General features: G+C 53.2%; 1 protein-coding gene across 3 annotated transcripts in view; it reads left to right on the forward strand.

The window, feature by feature from the left end:
- Positions 1 to 22,648, forward strand: part of GNG7 (G protein subunit gamma 7) — a 279,379-nt gene that overhangs the window by 138,869 nt on the left and 117,862 nt on the right. For all 3 annotated transcript variants that reach the window (XM_061567686.1, XM_061567685.1, XM_061567684.1), the window contains one exon: positions 22,292 to 22,393. The gene's annotated coding sequence lies outside the window, so the exon portion shown is untranslated. The remainder of the gene's footprint in view (positions 1 to 22,291; positions 22,394 to 22,648) is intronic.

Consider the following 22,648-nt stretch of genomic DNA (forward strand, 5'->3'; position numbering starts at 1 on the left):
GCCTTTTGGCGTCATCTGGTCGAGCACCAATTGGGTCGACGCTCAAAAGAAAGCCGTCCCTTGGTGTGGACCAATCAGTTTCAAGGACTATGCATATATTATCAGAGTGTGTTTTTTGTAGGCATTTTGACTGCAAGTATTGTGGTTAATGCAGACATGAATCCTTGTTAAAAGGTTTCAGTTTTGTTGTCAAAAAAAAGGGGAAAACCCCTATTATTATTACCTTACACGTTATCGCGGACTGTGCATTACCCTGCATTATATATTATTCATCCAAACGCAATTTTTTTTATAAGACGGTGTTCTTCAGGAATGCTTCTACTTGCGCGTGATTATAGAACAGACCGTGCTTGGGAACATTGCTCAATTGTTTTTGGAATTACACAGTATTTGCCGACTAGTTTCAAACAACAATCGTGCTAATTGTTTACCCTGGAAGAAAGCCCGAGTCTCGGGACTTCTTATCAAGAGGGTCCTGCCACATTGGGATGGCGCGTTTGGTTTTTTGGTGGGAGAGCAAAGCGGAGAAGCTGGAGAAATCCACATGAGGGGAAGACACCCGGCACCACCATCTCCTGGCCGCCACTAAGACAAAGATCCCCCGTATAGCCTTAACAGACTGTTGGGGCAAGTGCTGTTAGCGAGGGGATGGGTGGCCAGTGTCACGCCCGGCCGCTTTTATCTCCCCGAGTGGCGATGCTTACACACCGCACCAGGAACTCATTTGAGGCTGAGTCGACCTAGGGGAGGCCCAGGACCGGTTCAGATAATCGTCACCGGTGTTGCTGATCGTGAGCGGGAATTGAACTCGGGCCGCCAGGTTCGCAGCGCAGCGTAGCGCTAACCGCTACACCACCACTCCACTACGCAACCCCAGAGGTCGCAACCGGGTACCCGATACCCGTACCCTACCCGATACCCGGCTACCCGTACCCGGCCGGGTATGGGTACGGGTACCCGTTTGCGACCCTGGTGCGGCCGGGTACGGGTAGGCCGTGAGTCACTGGTGAGTAACCGTTTGTCACTCATTTCCCAACGTCTTGTGTCTCTTCTCACAATTCAAGTTCCTAGAATCAACCCACCCGTGCCTGCAACATGGCTTCATCCCAGAGGTCGCATTCGGGTACCCGTACCCTACCCGATACCCGGCCGGGTATGGGTAGCCGGGTATCGGGTAGGGTACGGGTACCCGATTGCGACCCTGGTGCGGCCGGGTACGGGTAAGGAATCAAAACCCGTTTGCGACCTCTGCGCAACCCGCTACGCCTACAGCACCCCTCGCTTGCCCTGGTGGTCGCCTATACAAGTTGTTAACAAGGATCAACCCTCGCTTAGCTTCTGAGATCCATCGGGCGCACGCACGGTTGTTTGGTTGTTGGGTTGTTAGGCCTTGGCCGTGGTGGGCTGCTTACCATTAATGAACGCCATTGTGTGAAGTGGACCGCAAGGATTATCGGCAGCTTAGAATTGCAACGGCGAAAGTTTCCCAATACGAAGCGTCGAGTCAAAAGTCTTAAGAGGTCAATCCCAGCCGGTGCTGCGGATGCCACCAATCACAGCTCGTGGTCGCCTCCTTCCTTCTGCCGGGTCTCGCTTTACCGTTGCGCAGTCAATCCCCACCATCCGCTGACTACAATTCTCACAGCCTCGATCTCCATTTGGCACTCAGCGCGTTCTGCGAGGATGACTCTCACAATTAAGATTGACTCTCACAGTCGTCACCACCACCGCCTCCGACTTTCTTTCTACGACGTAGTGGCCGCAAAGTGGATTCGAGCCCACGATCTGAGCATTTGCCGGCTAAGTGCCTCCGACAGGGCCATTATAAATTCCCCCCCCCTTCCGAAGCGAACGGCCGCCTCTGTCGTTACGGTACATTCCCTACACCTCTGATCACGTGTAAATGTGCCGCTCAAGGTGAGGGGGACACAGCTGTGTGTAGTTGGGAGCGAGGACCGCGTGTGCCCTAGCAAGCAATTACATCTCACGCGCCCGCGCGCGCGAATACAAAGGTCCCCCGTGTCGTCTAATAGCCTGCCAGTCCAAGTGCTGTGTGAGCACCTGAAGAGGATACATTTGCTGCTGCTGCGTTGCCAGCGGTGCCAGGGCCGTATTATCTACTAGGCACAGTGCCTTCTGTGCCGATTGGATCGCACTGTGCCTAGGGCCTACACAAAAACTAAAGGGCCTACGAAACTACATTTTGACCACGTTTTTTGTTGTTTGTATGATAAAAACTTTTTTTTAAACCAAGATATCTTCATGAATGAATATATTTGTAGAGCAAGGATAGCCACAGTGTTTATAACAAGGAGCAGTCGTGTCAATCGTTTTTCTTTTGACAAGGTGAGAGAAATGAACACCGGGGATGAACTTTTATAGATTTTTTTTGTCATCGCAAAGATATCAAAAAACATATTCAGATGGTGTTTTCGCACAATCTCATTCTCAATAGAGACTTGCTGTGCTACGCGTGAAACAAGCTGAGTGACGGGGGCGGTGTTTAGTGACATGGGGTAGCAGCGGTATCAACCGCAGAGAGTTGTCACTAAAGGCCTTCAAAACAGAAGCGCAGATAACAACAACGAATCAAAAGTGCGTCAGTAACCCTGCGTGGCCTTGAAGGGAAAAATAAAAATGACAGGCGTCGTTTCAGGAAGAGGGCCTTCTGTTAACGACGGCACGGCACACGAGGCGATGGTGTGATGGCCGCCTTTGTCTCCCTAGTGGCGATGTGCACACACCGCACCAGGTACTCATTTGAGGCCGAGTCGACCCAGGGGAGGCCCACGACCGCTTCGGATGATCGTCACTGGTGTTGACCGCATGCCTGTCAACCCCTTATCAGTGCCCCTACCTTATTACAGACCAATTGAGATCTTATTGGTCACCCCGTGCTCCTTATAAATCTCAACGTTCATCCTACAAAGTCCCATCACAAGGGAGAGAAACACAAACAAATAGACGACACATTTTTTTTGTGAAACGGCTGTGCACCGCATGGACCTGAAATCTCTTTTCTCCCTGTACAAGAACACGGGGTAAACCGTACGGGTTGACAGTGATTTGACCGTGAGCGGGAATCGAACTCGGGGACGCCGGGTTCGGAGCGCAGCGCGCTCACCGCTCCCCACAAACAAACACGCTCTGACACACACACTCCCATACATCACACACACACTCCCATACATCACACACACACTCCCATACATCACACACACACCGAACACACCCTGGACTCTAATCCACGATTTCCAGGAATATAGCCGCTCCCCTCCTTGCCCCCCCATCCCCTCCCTTCTCTCCCCCCTCCCTTCTCTCCCCCCTCCTTTCTCCCCCCCCCTCCCTTCTCTCCCCCTCCCTTCTCCCCCTCTCCCTTCACCCCTCCATTCCCCCCAATCACAGCAGTCCACTCTGCGTGGCCGCCGCTGTTAATTCGCAGCACACGTGTCCCAGGCGAGGTTCGGTGGGGGTGGTGGGGGGGGTGAAAGCCACCTCCGTTGCTGCTGAGTGGATGATGATGCTGCTGCTGCTGATGATGTTGTGTCAACAGAGAGCACCTGTCACCCACACGCGAGTGGGGAGGGTGGGGGTGGGACACGTGTGTCCCGCATGGACTTGCCGGTACTTGCCCCGGATAGAGGGGGGGGGGTTGAGGGTGGGGGGTGATATTTGACCAATTGCAGTGATGATGATTGTTATCTTCATCAATAGATGGTGCCATGTGCAGTCTCCAACTCTCATCATCATCATTATTATTACCCACTGCATCTCTTTGCTGGCCTTTCTATGTCCTACAAAGATGGGCCATTGTCCGAAATGTCGCCACTTTTACATTGATATATTTATTTTGCTTTCAAGGCCAAGGATTGAACAACGCGAACGTTGAGCCGTCAAACGCATCAGAAGGTCATCAGCGGGCCGACGCGCGCATCTTGATGACTGCAAAATTAAAGACAAGCCGCAGTAGTGCGATCACGGTCATGCAACCCAAACTACGGACCATATAGTTCAGCCACAGAGACACATAGAGACACACAGAGACCCATAGAGACACACAGAGACACACCGAGATACACAGATACCCATAGAGACACACAGAGACACACAGAGATACACAGAGACACATAGAGACACAGAGACACACAGAGACACACAAATACATAGAGATACACAGAGACCCATAGAGACACATAGAGACACACAGATACACACACAGATACACAGAGACACATAGAGACACATAGAGACACACAGAGATACACAGAATCACAGAGATACACGGAGACGCATAGACACATAGAGATCCACAGAGATGCATTAAAGACGAGCGGCAGTCGTGAAATTGTGGCCACACAACACAATCTATGGCTGATATGGCAACACCACTCGGGCCTGCGTTCCTTCCACGGTGGAGGAACAGCAAGTACATAGATTTTCCGTAACTTTGCGAAGCATTCAAACGCTCAACTTAAAAGGAGGGTCGTTGAACTACAAGCGCGGCACATTGAGCACTTTCGAAAGATTCAACCTCCTAACCTTAACACGATCACGTGGCTCCCACCGAATTCTAAAAATAGTCGGGCGGCGTCTACCTCACCGTCACGCTCACAAAACTCCGTGGTCATCTGCTGGAGAAGCCGGATTTGGCTGCGTGAATGGCATATTTTCTTGACGGAGAAAGCGGAACATTAAACAGAGAGAGAGAGGGGACTGTGTGTGCAGTGAGCCCTTACGACACCGCCGAAAGAGCGGTTCTTACCGGCCGGCGGGGGGGGGTTGTGTGTGCGGGGTGTTGGGAGTACCTGTCCGGTTAGGTGGTGGTGTGAGGAAGGGGTGGGGGGGGCGGCTGGGAGAGGTGGGGGGGGGGATGGCAAGGAATGGAAAGTTGGGGTGAAGTTGAAGGGTGATTGAATATGTACGCGTGTATGTTGAACTTATTTCGCACCATACGTAGTCAACGGTGCTAATCCGAGGTGCGGGGGGAGGAAAAACTAAACGTAAAAAAGAAGTTCGCTTTAAATCTAGATGATTTTAAATTGCATAGCTCCAGTGGCTTCCTAACATCGGAGGGAAGAGCATTCCAGACGGCCGTAGAAGCGCATCTGAAAGCGCCGCACGATGCGGTGACCATCTTTGTTCAGTTGGTTCGCCAAAAGCAGCCACCGTTGCGTGGATGACACCCTGGTTGATGCCCCCTGACGACATCAGTTGGAGCTGTGTGAGGAGGGAGGTGATGGTGCCGTGACTTGTGCCCGTTTGGGAGTCCAGGTGCCGAGTCGCCCTGTGCCGCACAGGGACGGCAGCCGCTGGGGGTGCCCCCTGCAAAATGTGTTTGAGACGAGCTGTGACGATGTAAGTCGCTCCGGGAGGAGCCCAGTGTCAAGGGGAACTGTCATAAACGCCACGGTGGCTAGGAGATGTTAACTACCTCGCCTGGTATACAGGAGGTCGTGGGTTCGATCCCGACCCTGACGCCTGCTGCTGTATATTTGGAGTTTGCGTGTCTCTCTCATCATCATCACGGTGGCTAGGAGATGTTAACTACCTCGCCTGGTATACAGGAGGTCGTGGGTTCGATCCCGACCCTGACGCCTGCTGCTGTATATTTGGAGTTTGCGTGTCTCTCTCATCATCATCACGGTGGCTAGGAGATGTTAACTACCTCGCCTGGTATACAGGAGGTCGTGGGTTCGATCCCGACCCTGACGCCTGCTGCTGTATATTTGGAGTTTGCGTGTCTCTCTCATCATCATCACGGTGGCTAGGAGATGTTAACTACCTCGCCTGGTATACAGGAGGTCGTGGGTTCGATCCCGACCCTGACGCCTGCTGCTGTATATTTGGAGTTTGCGTGTCTCTCTCATCATCATCACGGTGGCTAGGAGATGTTAACTACCTCGCCTGGTATACAGGAGGTCGTGGGTTCGATCCCGACCCTGACGCCTGCTGCTGTATATTTGGAGTTTGCGTGTCTCTCTCATCATCATCACGGTGGCTAGGAGATGTTAACTACCTCGCCTGGTATACAGGAGGTCGTGGGTTCGATCCCGACCCTGACGCCTGCTGCTGTATATTTGGAGTTTGCGTGTCTCTCTCATCATCATCACGGTGGCTAGGAGATGTTAACTACCTCGCCTGGTATACAGGAGGTCGTGGGTTCGATCCCGACCCTGACGCCTGCTGCTGTATATTTGGAGTTTGCGTGTCTCTCTCATCATCATCACGGTGGCTAGGAGATGTTAACTACCTCGCCTGGTATACAGGAGATCGTGGGTTAGACCCCGACCCTGACGCCTGCTGTTTATTTGGAGTTTGCATGTCCCTCTCTCTCTCTCATCATCATCATCACGGTGGCTAGGAGATGTTAACTACCTCGCCTGGTATACAGGAGATCGTAGGTTAGACCCCGACCCTGACGCCTCCTGGTGTATATTTGGAGTTTGCATGTCTCTCTCTCTCTCCTCGTGGTCGCATGAGGTTTTCTCCGAGTCCTAGAATCAACATCACACATTTAGAATATTTGACTGTTATACATTTCCACGTGATGAGCCACTTCGTTGAGTTATCGTTTGTGGCCAGGTCGCTTCTGAAAAAGAGCTACATAGCTCAGTGGGCCTTACCTGGTGAAATAAAAATTTCTAGATTTTTTTTGATAGTTTAAAACCGATTATTATCCTTTTCATTGATGTGCATTATTATTGATCATCATATTGTCATGCAGTCGATCGTGATTGAATCATCATTATTATCCAAACTTATCAACAATCACCCAGTATTTATTATAATGTATTTCCATCAGTCACCATCATACAGTCAATCAGTCTGACCATCATTTATTCACCCACTGATCATGCAAATGGTTATTATCAGATCATCCTCAGCCAAACGAATCAATCATCACCAAATATCATAATGCACTCAAACTATCGCCATCAACCAATATGTCATAATCGTCACCATCCATGCATTCATCATCATCACACCCACCGAATCGGTTGGTGGGGGGTGTTTACAGAGGGGGCCCAGCAGGGGATTCAAACCCCGATATTAAAACTCTGATGTCACTTACAACACTGAGTCAGCCGAGCCAGTGCTGGGTGGGCAACAGCTGAAGGGACAATGAGGGCAAGACAGCAAGGGCAGAGATGGTGAGAGGTGGGGGAGAGTGAGGAGAGACGTGGGGAGAGAGGGGAGAGTGAATGGGGAGAGGCGTCTTCAACGGCCCTTGTGTTGCAGTGAGCAGCGAGCGTGTGTGCATGTGTGTGGTGCACGGGGAGTAGTGGTGCAGCGGTTAGCGCGCTGCGCTACGAACCCAGCACCTCGAGTTCGAATTCCGCTCACGGCCAACATCAGTGGCGAATGTTTGAACCCATGGGGTGACTCAGCCTGGTGTGATGTGTAAACATTGGCACTGGGGGAGACAAAGTTCGTCCTGGCATGGCGTTGGCCACCCCCTCGTGTGCCGTGCCGGCCTTCATAGGTGCTCTCCAACAGCCCCTTGCCCCAACAGTCTGTTAAAGACTACGCAGGGGATCTTTGACTTTGTCTTACGGTGATTAGGACACTGCACCACTATAAACTTCACCGCTTTGCTCCAATTCGACACCAGGAAATGGCGGGACAGAAACGTATCGTTTAACTCATCTGTGCAGAAATTTCAGTGCTGGGACCCCTCTTATGCCCGGTGGGTTTTCCCTGGGCACTGCGATTTCTCCCCACAATAAGCCAAGCGTTTCCAATGCAGCACCCTCTTGGTCCGGATAAATAAAGGCCGTTATCGTTGCCGCTCAAAAATCACTTGTACATTTGGTGCTTGCGGCACGCTGAAAGCACAAGGGTGGTCGTATTTTGAAACGATTATTCATTCACGTGCCCCGCAGTATTAACCAGGGCGGGGGCTGCGGGGATCGAACCGCGAAACTTCCACAAACAAGCGGCAAACCACGCAATGGCCCATGCCATTTCGCAGCCCGGTGCTAGGATACGTAACGCGCTGTTGTGCGCGTGTCGCACAGTGCCTCGTGCTTTACAGCAACGCGCCGTCGTATGAGTCTCCGCAAACACCTTCTTACGTAAAATTTCAGAAGCCAGCACTTTTGGTTTAGTTGTGTAAGAGAAGACACCTGACTTTTCCAAAGAAGTCGCTTTTCCAAAGTGTAATTCTCACGCAGCAGGTATTTCATAAGTGGTTTGTGGTGTTTATCTTTCATACCGAGGGTAGATGGATAAGTCATTGCATTCCACATGACGTGTTGTTTTCAGCGCCTCACATTGCCCAAGATGAAGGGGAGGGGGGAAATCTACGTTTGCGCATTCCATGTTCTCTTCTTGTTGCAAGGATGTTCTGTTTGATTGTTGCGTCCTCCTGGTTTAGGTTAAGGGTACGATTTCGGTGAGGCCTAGCGTGAAATTTCTGTTACGAGGATTCGGGTTAGGAAGGTACCAAGGGCTCAGGACAGAGCCGTCCCTGGGGTGATGGTTGAATCGGGGTGGCTGCCCCGGGCCCCGCGCTTTGGGGGTCTCCGCACTTCGACGTTGCGGCGTCAGATGTAATACTGCCGGTTCAGTTTGAAGGCGGTAGTGGGGCGTACACGGTGGGATTTGCCCTGGGCCATGCACCCCCCGCACCCCCATGGATGGCTCTGGTTAGGATTAGTGTGTTAAGTCTTTGGGCTAACGTAAGGTTTTGGGTAAGAATTATGGTTCCGGCTGGGGGTAAGGCATTGTGTTATTATTACTTCTGTGGTAAGGGAGGGTTAGGGATAATGTTAGGATTAGGGATAGGGTCAGGATTAGCGATAGGGTCATGGCTAGAGTTAGGGATTGTATTATGATTACCGCAATGTTAACGGTGAGTGTTAAGGATAATATTAATTTCAGGGCTAAGGTTAGGCGTTGTACAAATGTTTGGGATAGTGCGAGAATTTTAATTAGTTTCATCGCTTGCGGTAAGGTTTCTGCTACCGTTGGCATTGTATAATTATTGTTTTGGATAGTGTCAAGATTTTAATTCGGGTTATCGCTCAGGTTAAGGCTCGTATGGCTCAGGTTAGGCATTACAAAATTACTTGAGATGGTGCTAGGAATTATGTTTGGGGATTGATATCGACTGCTCGGGTGGGTGTTGGGGTCACGGCTAGTGTTGGGGTTAGGGCTCGGGTTACGGCTGCGGCTACAGAATGTGTTATGAGTGCCGCTGTGGTGGTCAGGGCCGGGGTTACGGGTTGACGTAGAGGTGACTGCTAAGGTTGAGGATCCTGATAGGATTACTGCAAGGGTTAGCGAGGTCCGATACCCAACACTCGCACAATTGCAGAATGTCACATTTTTTCACGGCGTACAAAGATTTACTGACCGACTACATTCCCCCCCACCCTCCCCCCCTTCCATGATTGAATGGCGTTTTCTCCAACACCCGCAGATGCGAGGTGCGTGACATGGATCATCCCATTCCATAGGTCAGGGGTTGTTCATTGACCGACTTGGGATGCTCATTACGAGATTCTCTTGCCTGCGGTGCTGGGGTGGAGGGGGGCATTCTCACAGGTGGTCCCCCCCCCCCCCCACACACACACCCCCACCTCGTCTTTACTGTCGTTCCTTTGCAGCCACGGATGGCCTCAACACATCGGCCTGTCACTCAGCGAGAGCGAGGGATGCACGTGTGCTCTCACACGTGTGAGCACACGTGTGAGAGCGAGCGAGGCGAGTGTCACTCTGTGTGTGGTTTTGTGGCTGTGGATGCGCGCGTGTACGTGTCACTTTGTGTGTGTGTGGCTTTATGCGCCTGTCCGGTGTGTGAGTTGTCATGTGTGGGTGTGTGTGTGGGGAGCGATAGTGTAGCGGTTAGCGCGCTGCGCTATGAACCCGGCGACCCGAGTTCGATTCCCGCTCACGGCCAACACCAGTGACGATTATCTGGACCGGTCCCGGGCCTCCCCTAGGTCGACTCAGCCTAAAATGAGTACCTAGTGCGATGTGTAAACATCGCCGCTAGGGAGACAAAGGCGGCCGGGCGTCGTGTTGGCCACCCACCCCCTCGTGTGCCGTGCCGGCCTTCATAGGTGCTCGCTAACAGCACTTGCCCCTACAGTCTGTTAAGGCTATACGGGGGATCTTTATCTTTGTGTGTGTGTGTGTGTCTGTGTGGGGAGCAGTAGTGTAGCGGTTAGCGCGCTACACGATGAACCCGACGATTATCTGAACCGGTCCTGGGCCTCCCCTAGGTCGACTCAGCCTCAAATGAGTACCTGGTGCAGTGTGTAGTAAAAATCGCCACTAGGGAGACAAAGGCGGTCGGGCGTGGCGCTGGCCACCCACCCCATAGTGTACCGTTCCGGCCTTCAGTAGGTGCTCGCTAACAGCACTTGCCCCTACAGTCTGTTAAGGCTACACGGGGGATCTTTGTCTTTTGTGTGTGTGTCTGTGTATGGCTGTGTTTGTGCAAGTATGGGGAGCGGAAATCTCGTGGCTATCTTGCTGTGCTACGAACCCAGTGACTCCAGTTCGATTCCCGCTCACGACCAACTTCAGTGACGATTATCTGAACCGGTCCTGGGCCTCCACGCGGTCCGCTCAGCCTTAAATGAGTACCTGGCGCGCTTCTGCAGAAACGCCAGCGCCGCGGACGCCAAGGCGGCCTCGCCTGCCATGCCGGCCTTCATCATCGGCGCTCATCAACAGCACTTGCCCCGGCAGGCTGCTATGAAGGCTATACGGTGTATCTTTACCTTTGTGGCGAGCTCCCAACGGGGGGGGGGGGTGGTCGGGGGACACGTGTGTGTGTGTGTGCACGCACTTAACCCGTGACTCGCTGTCGAGCCGAGTCAACGTAAACGCGAGCAGGCAAAGCCGAGCCGGCGCCTTGCGGTCACAATCCCCTTTGCATTGGGGGCGGGGGGCGGGGGGGGGGGTGCCGGGGGGGGGGGCGAGGGAGGGAGGGGATACAAAGGCGGCAGGGGCAAGCCGCAGGTAGCTGCGAGCGCTTGGTTCCTACGCTTCGCCCCCAAGGACGCGCGCGGCAGAGAAGCCACCGCAAGTCTCTGTCGCTGTCTAGCGGAGGACGCCGTGGGGGGGGGGGGCTATGATGCATGGGGGTGCGGGCGGGGGCTGGGCGGGAGCAGGTGTGGGAGGGGAGCGGTGGCGAAGAATTGGACGCTTCACGTGGCCTCAGGGTGCACGTGGCCTCAAGGTGCACCTGGCCTGGCACAGGCGCCGTGGGGACGGCACCGTCACCTAGTGGCGAATGGCGTTGGTGGTGGTGGAGGGGGAGCGAGAGTGCGACGGTTCGCGAAGCTGCGAACTCGGCGACCCAAGTTCGATTCCCGCTCACGGCCGACACCGGTGACGAATATCTGAACGGGTCCTGGGCCTCCCCTAGGTCGGTTCAGCCTCAAATAAGAACCTGCAACGGTGTGTAAACATCGCCATTGGCGAGACAAAGGCGGCTGGGCACGGTGCAGGCCACACCATCCCTCGTGTAGTTTGCCGGCGGCCTTCCGCGTACCAGCAAACAATTTGCATGACCGGGGAGGCCTTCATCCAGCAGTGGATCGACCGTGGCTCATAGAGACGTTGCGGATATAACGCCCAACCCTTCTCGTCGATGACACTGTGGCCTTGAACCAGAACGAGGTCATAGGCGACGTTTCAGGCAATGGGCCTTCTTCACAGCACCAAGTGCTTGTGTAGAATATTAGTTTCGTTAGCGGAGCGCCCGCGTCAAAGGAGCTGCTAATAGCTGACGACGAAGCCTCCCGTGGCATGCCGATGGGCACGTTGATTCGTCTCTGCACTGTGAGACAACCCTTAGTTTATCTCTCCTCGCGTGCGTGAGCAGATGTCTGAAATATCCGACTCCAGAAATCGCGTTTCTTCGTTCTCACTGCCGTGTCGCCATCGTCGGCGTTGCTCTCTCCATCATCATCATCGTCGTCGTCGTCCTCCTGAAATTCTCAACATTGTTTGAGTGAAACAATGCCGCGTTGTTTTTAGAGGATTGTGTCATGCGTTCTATTCCGGGGAGAGGAGGCGTGGAGAGAGTTGTGGGTTGGGCTATCATGCCTCTGTTCCCACACCCTCCCCTCGCCTCCCCCCCCCCTCTCATCTCTCGTCCCCTTCTTTGTCTCGCTACCCTCTTTCTCTGTGTCTCCACTGGCCTACTCTTCCGTCTGTACCTCCTGTCCATCTCTCTCGCACTCTCCTCATCTCTCTCGTGTCTCTCTCTCCTTCTCCCTTCCCTCTCCATTCCCTCTCTTTTTTTTACGATCAGTGGAAACAAGAAGATGCTCGGTGTAGTCGGCACTTTGCTTCGTTCATCATTTCGTATTTTTTTAAAAATAACTTTGCTTTATGTAAACCCCCACCTCTCGCTCACTCTCTCGCTCACTCTCTCGCTCTCTCTCGTTCTGTACGCAGCCCTTCTCGCAGTCCAACGGCCTCCGACGGGTAGCTCATAACTGCATGCAGAGCTCCCCGTCATCTGCCACCGAGCACACAGCCTCCTCCATCGCCCACTTCTCCTTGAAGGCCGGCACGGCGTGGGTCAGCCGCGCATGGCGGAACTCCAGCCCACACCTCTCCTCTCCCCATTCTTTATCTCCTCCATTTCTGTCCCTCTACCTCTCCCATCCTCTCCCCTATCTCTCCGTTTTCTCTCTCTCCCTCTCCCCACTCCCTCTCTCCTCCCTCTCCCTTGTCTCCCCCCCCCCATGCCTCTCCTCCCCCTCCCCGTGCTCACAAACGCCGCCTGCTCCCCGTGAGTGCCACTTTCCCAGGCTGTCCTCCGCGGTAAAAAAAAAACCGCTGACTCGCGCGCAAAGTCTGCAAAGCGCCCGCAATGTTCCGCATAAATCCGCCTGTGAATAATGGTTACCAAGCCACGAATAAAAGAAAAAAATATATATTCATACACACACGCATGCACATACGTGGCGTGTTCCTCGGAGCCCACGCTGCTACCTGCTCAGACATGCCGCGCTCGAAGCCGCGTGTTTTATTTCCCACGGAAACCGTGATCATCACCTGGGTGTCTCTTGTAAGTTACAATCAATAAATTAACGTGACATTTGAACGGCGAATAATTAATTTCCATGGAACGACTTTGCCCCCACCACATGAACGTGGAATGTTTGTTGCCAGCTATAGAGCGCCCTTAACCAGGGTATGAACGGTGTGTGCTCGCTAATTTGGCTAAGAACCAACTTTGACGTTTTTTGTTAATAAACACTGGTCAACACACGTTTTCTGCCATAAGGTATTCCAACGGTTTTAAGGTTATTTTGGGGTGCTGATTCCAAATCTGTCTATCATATCAGGTTTTTGAGATATCAAATATTGCATTTTCAATAAAAACTGCAGAAGAAAAATATTAAATAAATGTGAATATCTACATAAAATGATATTATAAACACACTATCCTAAAAATACAGCACCATATTTTAACACTAAAGCAGTCACTGACTCGCAACAACTTGCAATCATAAGTGACAGAGTTAATTTCGGGTAAAATCAATGATTTGGAATCAGCACCCTGAAATTAGTCTAAAACAGCTGCAAAAGTCCAGGCCAGAATTTTTTTGTTGTTGACCAGTGTAATTGACAATGAAAGCTAAATTTGCAGCCCTGTGTCGATCCACTACTGGATGAAGGCCCTCCTCCCCCACGTTGCGTCGGTCACTCGGGTTGCTTCACCATACTTCACCGGCATGGGCAGTGCGGGTCGGTGCGAATGAACGAGGGCGACCCAGCGCCGGCTCTCGTGATTTCATGACCGCCGGTGTGTTGGCCCCGGCTGGGAATCAAACTCGGTAACGCCCAAGCGTCGCACCACCAGCTTCGTACAGAGCGTCATTGCCACTCCACCGATGTCATCTTGACATGCAAAGCATGCTGAAATGCTCCACCACGTTTTGCATCTTAATTCTTTTTTTTGAAGACTGCTTTCTTTGCGCGTAGCATTACAATGGGAGGGTTTGTTCTCGGCCGAACGTCAGTGGGGATGAATAAAAACCGTGCCTTGCTTAAAATAAACAAGGCGAACTCTGGAACTGTTTCAGCTACATGAGTTGTAACGAGAAGGGTGTGGCCAATTTGGAGCAGTGTGCTCCGAAAGAATAGCGCCGTATGTGTTGGGCAGCTGCTGAGTCGGCTGGAAACTCCACGACCCTCCAATCCAGCTTTTAAGATAAATAAAAACATAATTCTTTCCAGCGACGTTTCCCGCCCCCCCCCGCCCCGAAGTGAGTAATCTAATTCCGCGGCGAAGAGTCTGCAACGCGCTAATCCTTCACAGCGAAGCAAGCGTCTTAAACTGACCTCGGGTAATAATGTGGCGCTAATGATGTCCAGACAGAGCCCTCTCTGGGGCCAATGCCATGCCTCTTCATTTACACGCCATCAGCCCCTGCTCCACCCCCCCCCCCCATCCTTCTCTCCCAGAGCCAGAGGAGATTCATGGGTTTTGTGTTGTTTTTTCGGTAAAGCCACGTAGGTAAAAATGAAATTAAAATAAATTTTAAAAAATCACGACGTTTCGGAGGCAACACAAGTCTCCGTCATCATCAGGTGGGACCGTCACAGCCAGATTTGCTGTGTTGCCTCCGAAACGTCGTGATTTTTTATTATTATAATTTTTTATTATTATTTTTTATTAATTTTAATTTTATTTTTTACCTACGTGACTTTACCGAAAAAACTTAGAGTAGGAATCCTTGCAGTCACGAAAGCTTCAAATCTAGAATTTTTTGTTGTTGTTGTTACAAAGCCGCTCACAAACATGTGCTCGGGTTAAAATAGTTTTTTAGTCCGCCGGTTGCGGCGCTGCGGTAATATTGGGCATGCCGCCAATATGCTGTGTTCACGCTAACGAACGAACGCTCCCCGCTGGAATGTGGTTCGCGGCTTTCGCAGAACCGGTAACCGATTCTGGAATGTGGTTACGGGTTCGCCGGTTGTCGCTTGGCAGCACTTGTTCGCACTGAGCCAAGCAAAAGGGGAAAACAAAATGAACATCGCAAGCGTAGGACGAAGGAGTGTGCAAATGTCTGGGGAAGCACCATTATAATGTTTCTGACAATTCAGTAACCTAATTAAACCCCGTAACTTATGTAAGGGTCCCCCCCCCCAAATAAAAATGTGCATTCGTTCATAGTAATTTGTTAACTTATTTTGTATGCTGCCTGAATGATAACTCTTCTAATAAGGTTATTAGGCGCAATAATTGAATTTGGATTCATTCGGCGTCTAAATGGAACCATGTCTCAAGACGCCGGCTGCAAGAAACGGCTGTGGCCAACGCCGATGAGGGATGGACCGGAGCATAAAAGAAGTGCGGCACAGGGATTGGAACCGAGACTTGGACAAACGGCCTAAGAATTGACGGAATGATTGCTCGATCAGTACAAGATGTGCCGTCTTAAACGCGGGGCCTAGTTTTTCTCGCAGGAGACGCGAAACAGATTGTGCTCTTCGATTATAATTATGCCTAAGCCTTTAAAAAAAAAACCACACGTGGCACTGCAAGAGAGGACAAAACTGCTCTGTGTAACAGCCACGCTCTGGGTTTTTTTTTAGAGTGGGTTACGGTAAGGAGGGTAGTTACAAAATCCAGGCCAGTGGAAATCTGCAGAAGTTCCTTTAAAGAGATGACACGGGCTGGAGCGTTGGGTGCACTGCTGTGAGCGCGTGTCTCGGTGTGTGTGCGCGTGTGTGCGCATGCGTGCGTGTACGCATGTGCGCAACAATGCGCAACAAAGGAGAGCGGCAGTGCATTGGTTAATGCACTGCGGGCCCACGCGACCCGAGTTCGATTCCTGCTCACGGCCAACATCGATGTCGAATATTTGTACCGGTCCTGGGCCTCCCCTACGTAGATGCAGCCTCCAATGAGTACCTGGTGCCATGTGTAAACGTCATCACTGGGGAGACAAAGGTGGTTTCGGTCACAACACCCCACGGGCCTCCAGTGGTGCTCTCTAACAGCCCTTGCCCCGACAGCCTGTGTGCTCTTTTGTGCACGTGCCCTGGGGAGTGGTGGCACAGCGGGTTGGCACGCTGCGGTCCGAAACCCGGCGATGTGAGTTGGGTTCTCGGCTAACATCGGTGGCGAGCGGTAGCTGACCTGAACCGCTCCCGGTCATCCAGGTTCAGGTGCGTCAGCCTGCGACCGGTCCGCTGCAGCAGCAGACACGGGAGTATTTTTTTGAACTTCTATTTTTTTTATTAAAATGTTGTATTGATGAAACGCGTGGGCCCGTTACATCACGTTGTGCCGCGTGTCCACGAGAATAATAAAAAATATATATATTCGGTCGACGGAACAGGGCTCGTAAAATGTATTTCATAATGCGGGAGGGAAATAAATTGTAAGAAACGTTCAAACGGCCTTTCGGAAAAGTGTTCTCTGGAGAGGAAAAACAACTACAAATCAATCTGTCTCGTGGAAATTAACAAAAAGACGTTGGCAACGGGGGAATAAATTCCACCGTTTCCCGTAACGAGTGGTTTTTTTTCTTTCGTCAAAGTGGAAATAACGATCTGAGAAGAGGGAAAAACACACAAAAAAAATCCCAGATCTAAGAAAACCTGACAACAGTCATCGCCGAACCTCGCCGTGTAGGGTCACGGGGACAACAACACGTGCAGGTGTGTCGGCGAGACGTCTCGCCTGCATGCTTGTTTTGTTTTACCCTCCCCGCAGTGTCGCCGTTGATGATTATTTCTGCGCTGCGTTGAACTGGGATCCACGTCTGACGGAGGGGGACCGCTGGCGGTTCACCAGCGTTGAGGTCAAGCAAGCCGCACTGCTGATGAGACGCTGGATGTCGAACCCGGTCTAGAGTTGTGCTCGCGTCGACCCAATTTCGCTGAAATGATGCACTTGCAGAAGGCCGTGGGGGTTGATCGGATGTGTAAAGATAACTTTTTTTCCTTCATATTTTTTTTTATCGAAGGAGGTAGAGAGATGTGAAGGGTGTTTCGTTTGCTGTGTCCAAGGTCGGATGCGATTTCAGTCGGGGGGGGGGGGGCGGGGGCTTTCTTCAGGGGGTGATGCTTGTCCGTGTGTGGACACCATTGAACTACTCGTAGGAGGAGTTGGGCGAATGCAGCGACCCTCCTGAAGAGGAGCCGTCAGGCTGGGGGACGTCGTTTGGCGGCCGCGATGGGAACCTGGCGGTGTGGGGGTCGTGGTGACGGGAGGGCGGGCGGGCGGGCGGTGGGAGATGTGGTCATGTGAACCAGAGAACCTCGGTCGCTGGGACTCTTGAGGCGACATGAAAGAAGGGCGGTACCGTTGGGGTGGAGTTGACGGCACAGGAAGGGACGAAGGGGGGGGATGAAGAGTGGGGGATGGAGGGTGGGGGGGATGGAGAGAGGCGGTGGCTGGGCTAGAGTCTGGTGGTGCGGTCGGTGTTGGCACGAGTCAGATGTTCTAGACAACATGGTGACACACACGAATGGGTACAGATGTAAGCATAGGCGGCCACACAGACATGTACGCGTACACTCTCACATGTGCACCTATAAACAAGGACAGATCACCCGTACAGCCTTAACAGACTGTTGGAGCAAGTGCTGTTAGCGAGCACCTATGAAGGTCGACACGGCACACGGGGGGGGGGGGGTGGTGGGTGTTCAGCACCACACCCGGCCACCTTTGTCTCTCCAGTGGCGACGTTTACACGTGGGGAATCGAACTCGGGTCGCCGGCTTTGTAGCGCAGCGCATTAAACACTGCGCCACCGCTGCCCACACATGCACACTGTCACATTCAAACACGCACGCTCGCTCTCACAATCACGCACCTGCAAAGACAAAGATACCCACCCCCCCCCCGTATTGCCTTCGCAGACTATTTGGGCAAGTGCTGTTAGCGAGCATGCATGCGCATACACACACACACACGCACGCAGCCAAAAATGTTTTCTAGGCCACGTGGGGCTAATGGGGATTACGGGATTACACCCCTGCACACACCGGCATGGTCTGCGAGAGACGTAATCGTCCCGCAGTGCGCGAGCGTCCAAGAAACTCTCACAGCCGCCGCCGCTGCTGCTGCTTTTGTGATGAGGAAGGGAAAAAAAACCTCGGCACAACGCTCTCGCGAGTGCGCGCACACTCGCTCGCTCACTCGCTCGCTCATGTGCGCCACGCGTCGCGTGGGCTCGCACAGTCGCCCCCCTGTTGCACGTCGCGGTCCGGCAGCGCCGCTGTTTTTTTTTATTGCAAGGGTCACAATGATACCCATTGTGAGTGTCGTCGTACCCCACCCCCACACCGGCGATCAGGGAGGAATTAAAATAATGAATTCACAGCTCGGCAAAAGCACCTCGGCTATATTTAAAGCGAGAGCGGGGTTTTTGTGCGTCGTAGCGGTGGTGGTTTTGGTGAAAGCGGTCCGCTGTTTGTGGTTGAGGCTGCAGTCTGTCTGCTGTTGCTGTTGCGACGCAGACCACATTTGCCACCTTGTCGGGAGTCGGTGTTTGTGTTGGCGTGGGGGCCGTTTGGGGTTTCCATGCGGAGAGAGAGGGGGTGGGGAGACGCAGGAATATTTTCGACCGCGCAGGTTTTCAGGCTTGTGCTCCGTCTCCCCCGGAGCCTAACAATGCCGGCCGACCGGCCTGCATCAACCAGCAGCAGCTGTTGGCAACGCTGTACTACAATCACAGCTCCCGGCCGGCACATAAAGCGAAACGTCAGACATCGTGCCAGACAGCACGCTGCGGTAACACGCTTGCTCCCCAGACGCATGCAGCCTGCAGTTGCACGTGGCACTCCATCGCGCGTGCCACTCCGTGGCGCGTGCCACTCCGTGGCGCGTGCCACTCCGTGGCGCGTGCCACTCCGTGGCGCGTGCCACTCCGTGGCGCGTGCCTACGCTCCTTAAACGTTGTGCCCCGCCGGCAAAGTTATGGGTTCAGAAAAAGTTTTGTTTGCCCAAAGCCATGGAGCCATTGTAAGGAATTTTGCTCACCTCACCGAGTGAAGATTTTCAAAGAAGTGTGCAGAGGGAGAGGGATACACGCTTGTAATTGGAGAGAGGAACACGTGGATTAGAGAGCATTACGCAGAGAAATGACATCGTTCTGACCGTGGATGAAAGCAATTGGGCTTGGGCAGGACACGTAGCCCGGGGGAATGTTGCAAGAGTGGAGCACGATGGCTCCTGCACACCGTGCCCTCGTTCTGTCTCGTCCGGACAAAGGGGGCGGATCTCGACAGCGTCTGCATCGTGGGTTCGTCAGATCTGTCGTGGCACCGTCCCTGACCTGGCAGGAGGGGAGGGGCCTCCTGCACCGCGGTGGAACGTGGCAGTGCACCCTGGGTGGCACAGCGCGGCTTGATGTCAATGACGATGATGATGATGACGGTGACGGTGGTGATGATGATGATGACGGTGATGATGATGACGGTGACGATGATGGTGATGACGACGACGACGATGATGATGGCCACCACCAGCAGGGTTTTTACGACACATTTATATATTTACGCGATCTAACCCAAAAACCTCTATTATGGATGATGACGATGATGATGATGACGATGATGATGATGACGATGGTGATGATGACAGTGACGGCCGTTGGTCGACAATAGCAACGGAGTGACGTGCACTCCCTACTGCAAAGGGCGCAGTGAAATGCGCGGGAGAGGTTCACGCTTGGAAATACGTCGAGGGACGGAACGTGTAGAGCACGTGGATGAGAGAATGAACGCAAACCGAAAGTACGCTGTAGCGAATTCGAAAAAAGGCGGTCCGCAGCTTGAGGAGGGGGAGGGTGGTCGAGACTTACGACAGAGTCGGAGCCAAAGGCGGGGAGCGGCAGGCGAATCGTTGCCGACGACATACGATCGGGGGACGTGGGGAGCGGCTGGGAGCTGTCGTTTCACGTGGAGCAATTCACTACCCTGAGATTCGTTGAGTTGTCGGGCTGATGATCATCATCATCGTCATGAATATTATCATCACCATCATCGCCATGTCCTACAGACTATCAGGCGCACCTTTTTCAAGCAACATTTTTGGCGTTCACCTAATAACCCAGTAGCTTGTGTGTCCGTGTGTGTGCGAGCATGCGTGTGTGTGCGAGCGTGCGCGTGTGTGTGTGTGTGCGAGCGTGCGAGACCAGATTCGCGCAACTCTATTTGACACCGTGCGGCGGAAGTTAGGGGCGCGTCTTGCTTTCTAAGATCCAGGCGATTTGAGTCGCAAGCCTTCTGTACATTGGTACTGCAGTCGTGAGCCTACTTTGGTTTCCAAAAGTAGTTTTCTCCAACGTTTGATGGCCGCTTTTTAACTGCTTGATTAACGTTTTTAGTTTTGTGAGCTTCTTTAATGAGCCCAGCGGCATCCGCCCCCCCCCCCCCCCCCCCCCCCGGGCATAGCCTGTACCGATCGCCAGGACGCGACCGGCGTTATCCGGTCGACCCATGGTGTTGCCGCCTAAAACCGACACGGCCAGAGATTTTTTGATCCGCCAGTTGTTGTTGGTGGCGGCCCGTTGACGACCGCCGCGAGCGGCAGCCTGGCGGTGATGTCACGCGGACCGCACGGAGCCTCGACGGGAGGTCCGAAGCGACGGTCGCACGAGCGCGGCCCCTCGTTTTTGCCGTCGACGAAATCGGACGATCGCAATTTTCATTGACGCTGGAGGAATCCGACGGGGCTTCGTGAAGCGATTTTCTTTGGCTCGCAAGTCGCCTCCCGTGGCGCGCATCCTCCAATTCGGTCGCTTGCGGCGCGGTTCGCGAGAGCCGCCGGGGGGCGTCGATGGCGCCGCCGCAGGGGGGGGGGGGCGGGGGGTGGTTCAGGTACCAGCCGGCGATCGCGTGAGCGCCCGACCGGCGTTCGGAAGCACCGTGTGAACGCTGCGAGCGAAAGTAGGCCATGATGCGCCGCCGCCGCCACCGTCGCGCACTCAATTTCGCATTACAGCATCGGCGGGTGCCGAGTCAGCCGCGTGTGACCCGACACCCCGTGACCCACTTGGCAGCGGAGTGGCGAGGCCTGTTATGAAATGCGCTATTAAACAATTACGGTGGCGGCGACGGTGGCCACCGCAGCGACGCCGGCGGCGGCGGCGGCGATGTTGGTGACATCTGCTGCTGCTGCTGCTTTCGATGGTCTTGATGATGATGGTTGTGGCCCCTGGTTTGGTGGGGGCAATCATGGTGCGATGATAATAATGATGACCGTGGTGGGTTGTGGCAGTGGTGGTGATGATGATGATCGTCGTCATCATCTACACGATTCATAATTCTTGATAATGATGAGGAGGACGATGTTGGTGGAAGCATTTGGTGATGATGGCAATGATGGTGGGTGGCAATGTTAGCAGTGCACGGGAGGCGTTTGTGACTGGTGGTGGATGGTGCTGATGACGATTACAATATTAATCCTTCTTACACTACGATTGTTCTTGGTTTGGTTATTTACGATTGTAATGCTGCTGCTGCTGATGACGACAACGACAATTTATCTCGTGCTGCGACGCAGCAGCCTGCATGCACATGCCCCTTGCAGCCCGCCCGCCTGAAAACCGCCGTCGTCCTACCCGCGACGTGACCTACAAACGCCCTTTTGCGCGCTCGCGCGTGACGTAACGCGGCGCCAGCGTCACTTTGCGGCGTCGTGACAGCGCCCGCGACAAATATGTACATCCCGACGCAGCGCGCAGGTCCCGTGCAAATTGTCAGCTCCCTCGGGCACGTCGGCAATATCCTGTCCTTCGCATGCAAATAAATATTTACGTTACAATTTTTGTGGGTGGGGTGTTTTTTTTTTGGCTCCAACCCTATAAACCCCAGTATGCAAATCCTATGCAAGAATGAGGATATGAGTGGTGAGCGCGCACCGCACTGTGTACCCGGTGACCCGTTGCTCGATTTACGGCCACGGCCGACGTGAGCGGCACGTGATGTCGGTATCAGAACCCGTCCTGGTGAAGTACGGTCAAACATCCACCGACGCGCTGTGTGGGGGGGGAGGGCTTCATCCAGCAGTGGCTCGATAAAGGGGTTCGACATTTTTCGTTGCTTTACGATGCATTGTCACATGTGCCAAGAAGTAAGAACACTGGAACACCTGAGAATCTTGCTCTTGTTCCCAATCGCTCTTCCAACCAAACGTTGTTCCGACAGTGCTGTTGTCGAGTGTCGCCTACCACGAATCTTGAGAATCCATTAGAAGAAATTTGTTTTCCAAGTAAGCCGGGCATCCCCCACCCCCTATGCCGTGTTCATCAACATCTATTATTAATTCCCTGAATTTTGTTGTTTTCCCCAGAAGCCCGGACTCGAACCCAGCAAGCTCAGCGGTGCCGACTCAGCGTTCTCTGACCCCACCCCCTCCACCGAGCCCGCCCCCTTCCTGTGCGAAGCCAAAACGGTGAGTGTTTGAGTCGCGTCGCAACTGTGCCCGCTAAGGTCTTGGCAATTCCATTTCCTCTCCAACCCCTACCCCTGCACCTCCCCCCACCGCCCCCCCCCCCCCTCCGTCTTCCCATCCTTATTTGTTTTCGCTCTCACTTTCCCCACGTGCCTGCTCTTCATGTCGTTTATGGGAAATGTGCTGTGCAAAGGCTCTTTCTCAGAACGCGAAGCCCTCTGCTGCGCAAAAATTCCACTGACCTGTTGCACAGAG

This window comes from Lethenteron reissneri, chromosome 39 (genome assembly GCF_015708825.2).
Source record: "Lethenteron reissneri isolate LAM-NWPU_2019-01 chromosome 39, ASM1570882v1, whole genome shotgun sequence".
NCBI classification, from domain to species: Eukaryota; Metazoa; Chordata; class Hyperoartia; order Petromyzontiformes; family Petromyzontidae; genus Lethenteron; species Lethenteron reissneri.